Source organism: Crocuta crocuta, unplaced genomic scaffold (genome assembly GCF_008692635.1).
Source record: "Crocuta crocuta isolate KB4526 unplaced genomic scaffold, BGI_CrCroc_1.0 scaffold564, whole genome shotgun sequence".
In the NCBI taxonomy this organism is placed as follows: domain Eukaryota; kingdom Metazoa; phylum Chordata; class Mammalia; order Carnivora; family Hyaenidae; genus Crocuta; species Crocuta crocuta.
The window spans coordinates 472,860-478,998 of NW_027533010.1; the positions used below are offsets into that span (position 1 = coordinate 472,860).

The 6,139-nt window shown below is 41.3% G+C and overlaps 1 pseudogene; it reads left to right on the forward strand.

Moving 5' to 3' along the window:
• The first annotated feature begins 3,050 nt into the window (after positions 1-3,050).
• On the forward strand, positions 3,051-4,675 carry LOC144216438 (elongation factor 1-alpha 1-like; annotated as a pseudogene).
• Positions 4,676-6,139: the final 1,464 nt, after the last annotated feature.

Below are 6,139 nucleotides of genomic sequence, written 5' to 3' on the forward strand. Positions count from 1 at the left end.
CATCATGGGAGACTATGCATAAACATATATATGTACGTACATATATATATTTTAGAATGCTCTACAGTACTATAAAAAAGAATGAACTATTAATATCACAACAATATAAATGAATATCAAAACCAAGCTGAGCTAAAGAAGTCAGACATTAAAGCGCATTCCATATGATTCGATTTACGTGAATTTCAACAGACACACCTAAACAGTGGTGATACAAGTCAGAATAGTGGAGGACTCTGAGTGGGACAAGTACTGACTAGGGAAGGGCATAAGGGGTGCAGGGCACCCTCCAAAGGGATGGGAAGATCTTATATCTCTATTCTAGGTAGCGGTCCTACCACCTATGCTTCTTATCTTGTGAACTTAAGTATTTCCTTAGGAATTTACATGTGAAAAGTTAAAGCAAGCTATATACTTAATAATGCATTTTACCCCATGTATGTTACATCTCAATTTTTCTAAAGTTCTGTGTATAGGTGGGGTGACTGGTTGGCTCAGTCAGTAGAGCATGAGACTCTTGATTTCTGGGTGGTAAGTTCAAGCCCTATGTTGAAACCTACTTAAAAAATTTTTTAATAAAAAAATAATAAAATTCTGTATATAGATATAACAGTGTACAAAACTCATTGTGAGGGGCCTCAGGAGAAATTATTGAAAATTAAAGAAAGTCGTACTTAGCCTAGAGAATCTGTTTTTTTTTTTTTTTTAATTTATTTCTGAGAGAGAGAGGCAGCATGAGCAGGGTAGGGTCAGAGAGAGAGGGAAACACAGAATCTGAAACAGGCTCCAGGCTCTGAGCTAGCTGTCAGCACATAGCCCGACGCGGGGCTTGGACTCATGAACCGTGAGATCATGACCTGAGCTGAAGTCGGATGCTTAACTGACTGAGTCACCCAGGCTCCCCCCTTAGCCTAGAGAATCTGAAACTGAGGTATCTGCTGACTTAAACAGTCATAGGCTGGGATGCCTGGCTGTCCTGGTCAGAAGAGCATGTGACTCTTGATCATGAGCGTCGACCCCACGTTGGGTGTAGAGATTACTTAAATAAATAAAACTTTAAAAAGGAGAGTCATGTGCTTGGTATTCACAGGCTATAATCCGAAAAAATAATGACTCGAATATATGGGCCAAATGGAAAATCAGAGTGACTATTCAAAACAACAAACACTGATTTGCTGTCCAGCTGCCTGCCACATGGTGTATAATTTTTTTTTTTTTTTTTTTTTGGCCACCATAACAAGTTACCAAAAATGTAGTGGCTTATCTTTCAGTTTCTGTGGTTAAGAATACAAGGATATCTCAGTCAGTTTCTCTGTTCCCAATTTTCCAGGGCCAAAATCAAAGTGTCCACCAGTTGGACTCTTATCCAGAGGCTCTGGAAAGAACATACTTCCCTTTCCGTTTGGGTTATTGGCAGAATTCGATTCCTGTTACTTCAGTAGTAGGTCCCCATTGCTTTGTTGGCTGTCACTTAGGGACCACCCTCAGCTCCTAAAGGCCCACGTCTATTCCTTGCTGACAGTCATTTGCTTGTGAAAGTCATTTACATGTCAAATCCTTCTCACACAATCTCTCAGACTGCTTCTTCACTCTTCTGCCTCCAGCTAGAGGAAGTTCCCAACTCTCAAGGGTGCAAGTGATTGGATTTGGCCGATGTGGGTAATGCAGGATAGTCTCCCTGTCCTAATTACATTTCCATAGTCTCTTTTACCCTGTGACATGACATCTCAACAGATTACAGGAATTAAGATGCAGATTCTTTGGGTCCATTATTCTGGCTTTTTCAAATGGACAGCTGTGTTTGGTGCTTGTGGCTGGGTGGTAGCAGGAATTTGTTCATTTATCAGAATTTTCTGGTCTTCCTGAACAAGAAAAAGGAGAACAACCAATACATCTTCAAACTGATCATGTTGAGATGATGACTTCTTCATTTGAAGTTGTTAGTGTGTTCTCTGAAATATAACACCACTCCATTTTGCTATATCACTTTTCCAATTCTAGTCCTCATTTGACCTCAAGGAAGCCTGTTCCTGAAGAATCACTGCTTCTCACAAACCTTAAGAATTCTCTTACTGAAGACTCAGGTTCTGGGCGAAGACACACTTTTAAGGCAAAGGATGAGATGTGCTTTGATAGCCATCCTCTCTCAGCTTCCCTAGCATGGACTGGCTTGAAGAATAAAAGCAAAAAGAAAAGAAAAATGGCTGGCTTTAACACAATGATATACCAAAGGTAATTTATGAATCCTAGTCATTTTAATAGTCAGAACTCTGAGTGTGATTATAAAGCGGTACCAGGATCCACCTTAGTTGTGACATAGATAGATGTTGCCTTTCCCCTTAAGTTGTGCCCTTTAACATCTTTACCTTGCATAGCACTTTACAGTTTGCAAGTCTTTTATTACATATACACTGTCACTGAGCCTCCAAGTAATCTTGTTAGGTAAACCAGGCAAGCATTATTACTCCATCTTTTATATGTGATCTATGAGGTGCAGGTGAGTGGGGTGACTCTCTGTCTGCAGAACAGATGAGTAGCACAGCAGACTGTGCATTTAGTAGTCATTTTACCATCACTATGGCAATTACAGCTGCATCAGTTGTCACAGCTCTCTTGTTCTGAATCTCTGCCTCCTTATCAAAGTCTAGTGTCTCATTCACAATAAAGTAGGAGTAACTGGATCTTCCCAGGAGTGTTTGCACTTTAATATTAAATGAAGCAAATTCAAAGAATAAAATTTCAGGTATTAACAATTAAGCGAGGGAGAAATGGGAAGGAAGGGGGCATAAGAAGCATGAGGTCTTCTCAACATTCCTATAATGACATTTAGAAGGTTCTTCCCAACATATCAAAAGGTGAAACTTGGTGCCAGATTCTTGTGAAAGGTAAACATTAAGTTAAAGCTGCTTCAGACTTATCTCGAATCATCCCCAAAATGAAGTCAACACATAAACAAGGGAAGGTGGGAAGTTTAAAAAGAATTAGAGTACTCTTTTGCAGTGGGTTTGCCAGAGCACAGGTGTGAAAAACACCACTAAACCTAAACCAAAATGGGAAGGGAAAAGATTCATATCAACATGGCTGTCATTGGACATGTAGATTTGGACAAATCTACCACTTCTAGTCATCTGATCTACAAATGTGGTGGGATTGACAAAAAGGGGGAACTATCAAAAAATTTGAAGAGGCGGCTGAGATGGAAAAGGGCTCCTTCAAGTATGTCAAGTCTTGGATAAACTGAAAGCTGAACATGAACGTGGTATCACCATTGATTTCTCCCTGTGGAAATTCAAGACCAACAAGTATTATGTGACCATCACTGATGCCCAAGGACACATAGGCTTTATCAAAAACATTATCACAGGCACATCCCAGGCTGATTGTGCTGTCCTGACTGTTGCTGCTGGTGTTGGTGAATTTGAAGCGTGTATCTCAAGAATGGCAGACTGTGAGCAGATGATGGGGCTATGATGCCCTCTTGGCTTACACACTGGGTGTAAAACAACTTACTTTTGGTGTTAACAAAATGGATTTCACTGTGCCTTCATACAGCCAGAAAAGATATGAGGAAATCTCAAGAAAGTGGGGCACCTGGGTAGCTCAGTCTTTTAAGTGTCTGACTTTGTCTCAGATCATGATCTCATGGTTCATGAGTTTGAGCTCTGCAGAGGGCTCTGTGCTGACAGCTTGGAGCCTGGAGCCTGCTTCAGATTCTGTGTGTGTGTCTCTCTCTGCCTCACCCCCATTCATTCTCTCTCTCAACTAAATAAATATTTAAAAATTTAAGAAAAAAAGAAAGTAAGCATCTAAATGAAGAGAATTGGCTACAACCCCTACACAGTAGCATTTGTGCCAATTTCAGGTTGGAATGGTGACAGCATTCCAATTTAGTGTGAGCCAAGTGCTAACATGCCTTGGTTCAACGGATGGAAAGTCACCCATAAAGATGCCAATCCCAGGCAAACCACACTGCTTGAAGCTCTGGATTGCATTCTGCCACTCACTTGTCCAAATGACAAGCCCTTGCACTGCCTCTGCAGGATGTCTACAAATTGGTGGTATCGGTACTGTCCCTATGAGTCAAGTGGAGACTGGTGTTCTTAAATCTGGCATGGTGGTCACCTTTGCTCTAGTAAGTGTTAACATAAGTCTAACATAAAGACTGTTGAAAGGCACCATGAAGCTTTGAGTAAGGCTCTTCCTGGGGACAATTTGGGCTTCAATGTCAAGAATGTGTCTGCCAAAGATGTTCATCGTGACAATGTGGCTGGTGACAGCAAAAATGACTCACCAGTGGAAGCAGCTGGCTTCACGACTCAGGTGATTATCCTGACCCATCCAGGCCAAATCAGTGTTGGATATGCACCTGTGCTGAATGGTCACACAGTTTACATGCCTGCAAGTTCGCTGAGCTGAAGGAGAATGATTGTCGTTCTGGAAACAGCTGGAAGATGGTCCCAAGTTCTTAAAATCTGGTGATGCTGCCATTTTTGATATGGTTCCTGGCAAGCCTATGAGTGTTGAGAGCTTCTCTGACTATCCTCCTCTGAGGTGTTTGGCTGTTCTTGACATGAGACATATGGTTACTATGAGTGCCATCAAAGCAGTGGAAAAGAAGGCAGCTGGAGCTGGCAAGGTCACCAAATGTGCCCAGAAATCTCAGAAGGCTAAATAAATATTATCCCTAATAGTTGCAACCCCAGTCTTAAGCAGTAGTGGGAGAACAGTCTCAGAACTGTTTGTACCAATTGGCCATTGAAGTGTGATAATGGGCCACCTGGTGGCTCAGTTGTTTAAGCCTCTGACTTCCACCCGGGTCATCATCTCGCCATTTCCTAGTTTGAGCCCTGTGTCAGCACAGAGCCTGGAGCCTGCTTCAGATTCTGTGTCTCCCTCTCTCTCTCCGTCCCTCCCTCACTCATGTTCTGTCTTTATCTCAAAAATAAATAAACATTTAAAAAAATTTTAAGTGCGATAGTAAGACTGGTTAATGATAGCAATGTACCATAAAACCTTCAGAAAAAAAGGAGAATTTTTTCTAAGTGTTTTTATTCTGAAAGAGACAGAGAGAGAGCAGGAGTGGGGAAGATGCAAGAGAGAGAGAGGGAGAGTGAGGGAGAGAGAGGGTCCCAAGCCAGCTCTGCACTGTTAGCACAGAGTTCTATGGAGGACTCAAACTCAAGAACCGTGAGATCATGACCTGAACCAAAAGCACGAGTCTGACGCTTAATGAACTGAGCCACGCAGGTGCCCTGGAAAGGAGAATCGAAATTCTCTCTCTCCCTCTCTCTCTGCCCTTACCCCACTCATGTACACATTTTTTCTCTCTCTCTCAAAATAAATAAATAAATATTTAAAAAAATCAGAGCAAGAAACTTAGGAGGAGAGAACAAAATGCCATGTGTCAAGGGATGAAGATGATTTAGATAACTACAGTTCTCAAGCTGATGTATGAAATCAGATATATAATAGTCCATCAAGAAATGGAGAAGCTGAAAATACGGTCTTCTCTCCCAAATGATTGAAAAACAGCAATTTTTATGGTTTTTTTCTTTCTTGCTCATTAGAATAAATTGCCCTGTCCTGACCTCAGTAAGACCTAGGAAGCCCCTATTAAAGAAATGTAATCATCTTTGAGACCAAAATACTCACTGAAAATAGCATGCAAGTTTCTGCCTATCTCTTTCTTTTCCCTACAGCATTTTTCCACTTATTTTTTGTCCTCCTGTTATCTCTTGACCTGTTTTATGCTATCAGCTTCTCAAATGTCTTCTAATAACATATAGAAAATTATGCACTTTACGTTTCCCTTTGTGAAACCTCAGTCCATCAAAAAAGATTAAAGTAACTTAGTCTGATAAAATTGGACTAAAACCTTCTTTGCAGCAGTGCTGGGGTCTTACTTGATTTCTTGTTTAAAAGCAGAAAGTGGGGTGCCTGGGTGGCTCAATCGGTTAAGTGTCTGACTTCAGCTCAAGTGATGATCTTAGATCCAACTTCAGCCCACGTCATGAAGGTCTGTGGGTTTGAACCCCACATCAGGCTCTGTGCCGACAATCCAGAACCTGGAGCCTACTTCAGTTCTGTGTCTCCCTCCCTCTCTTCTCTCCTGCTTGTGTTCTATCTACCAAAAATAAAT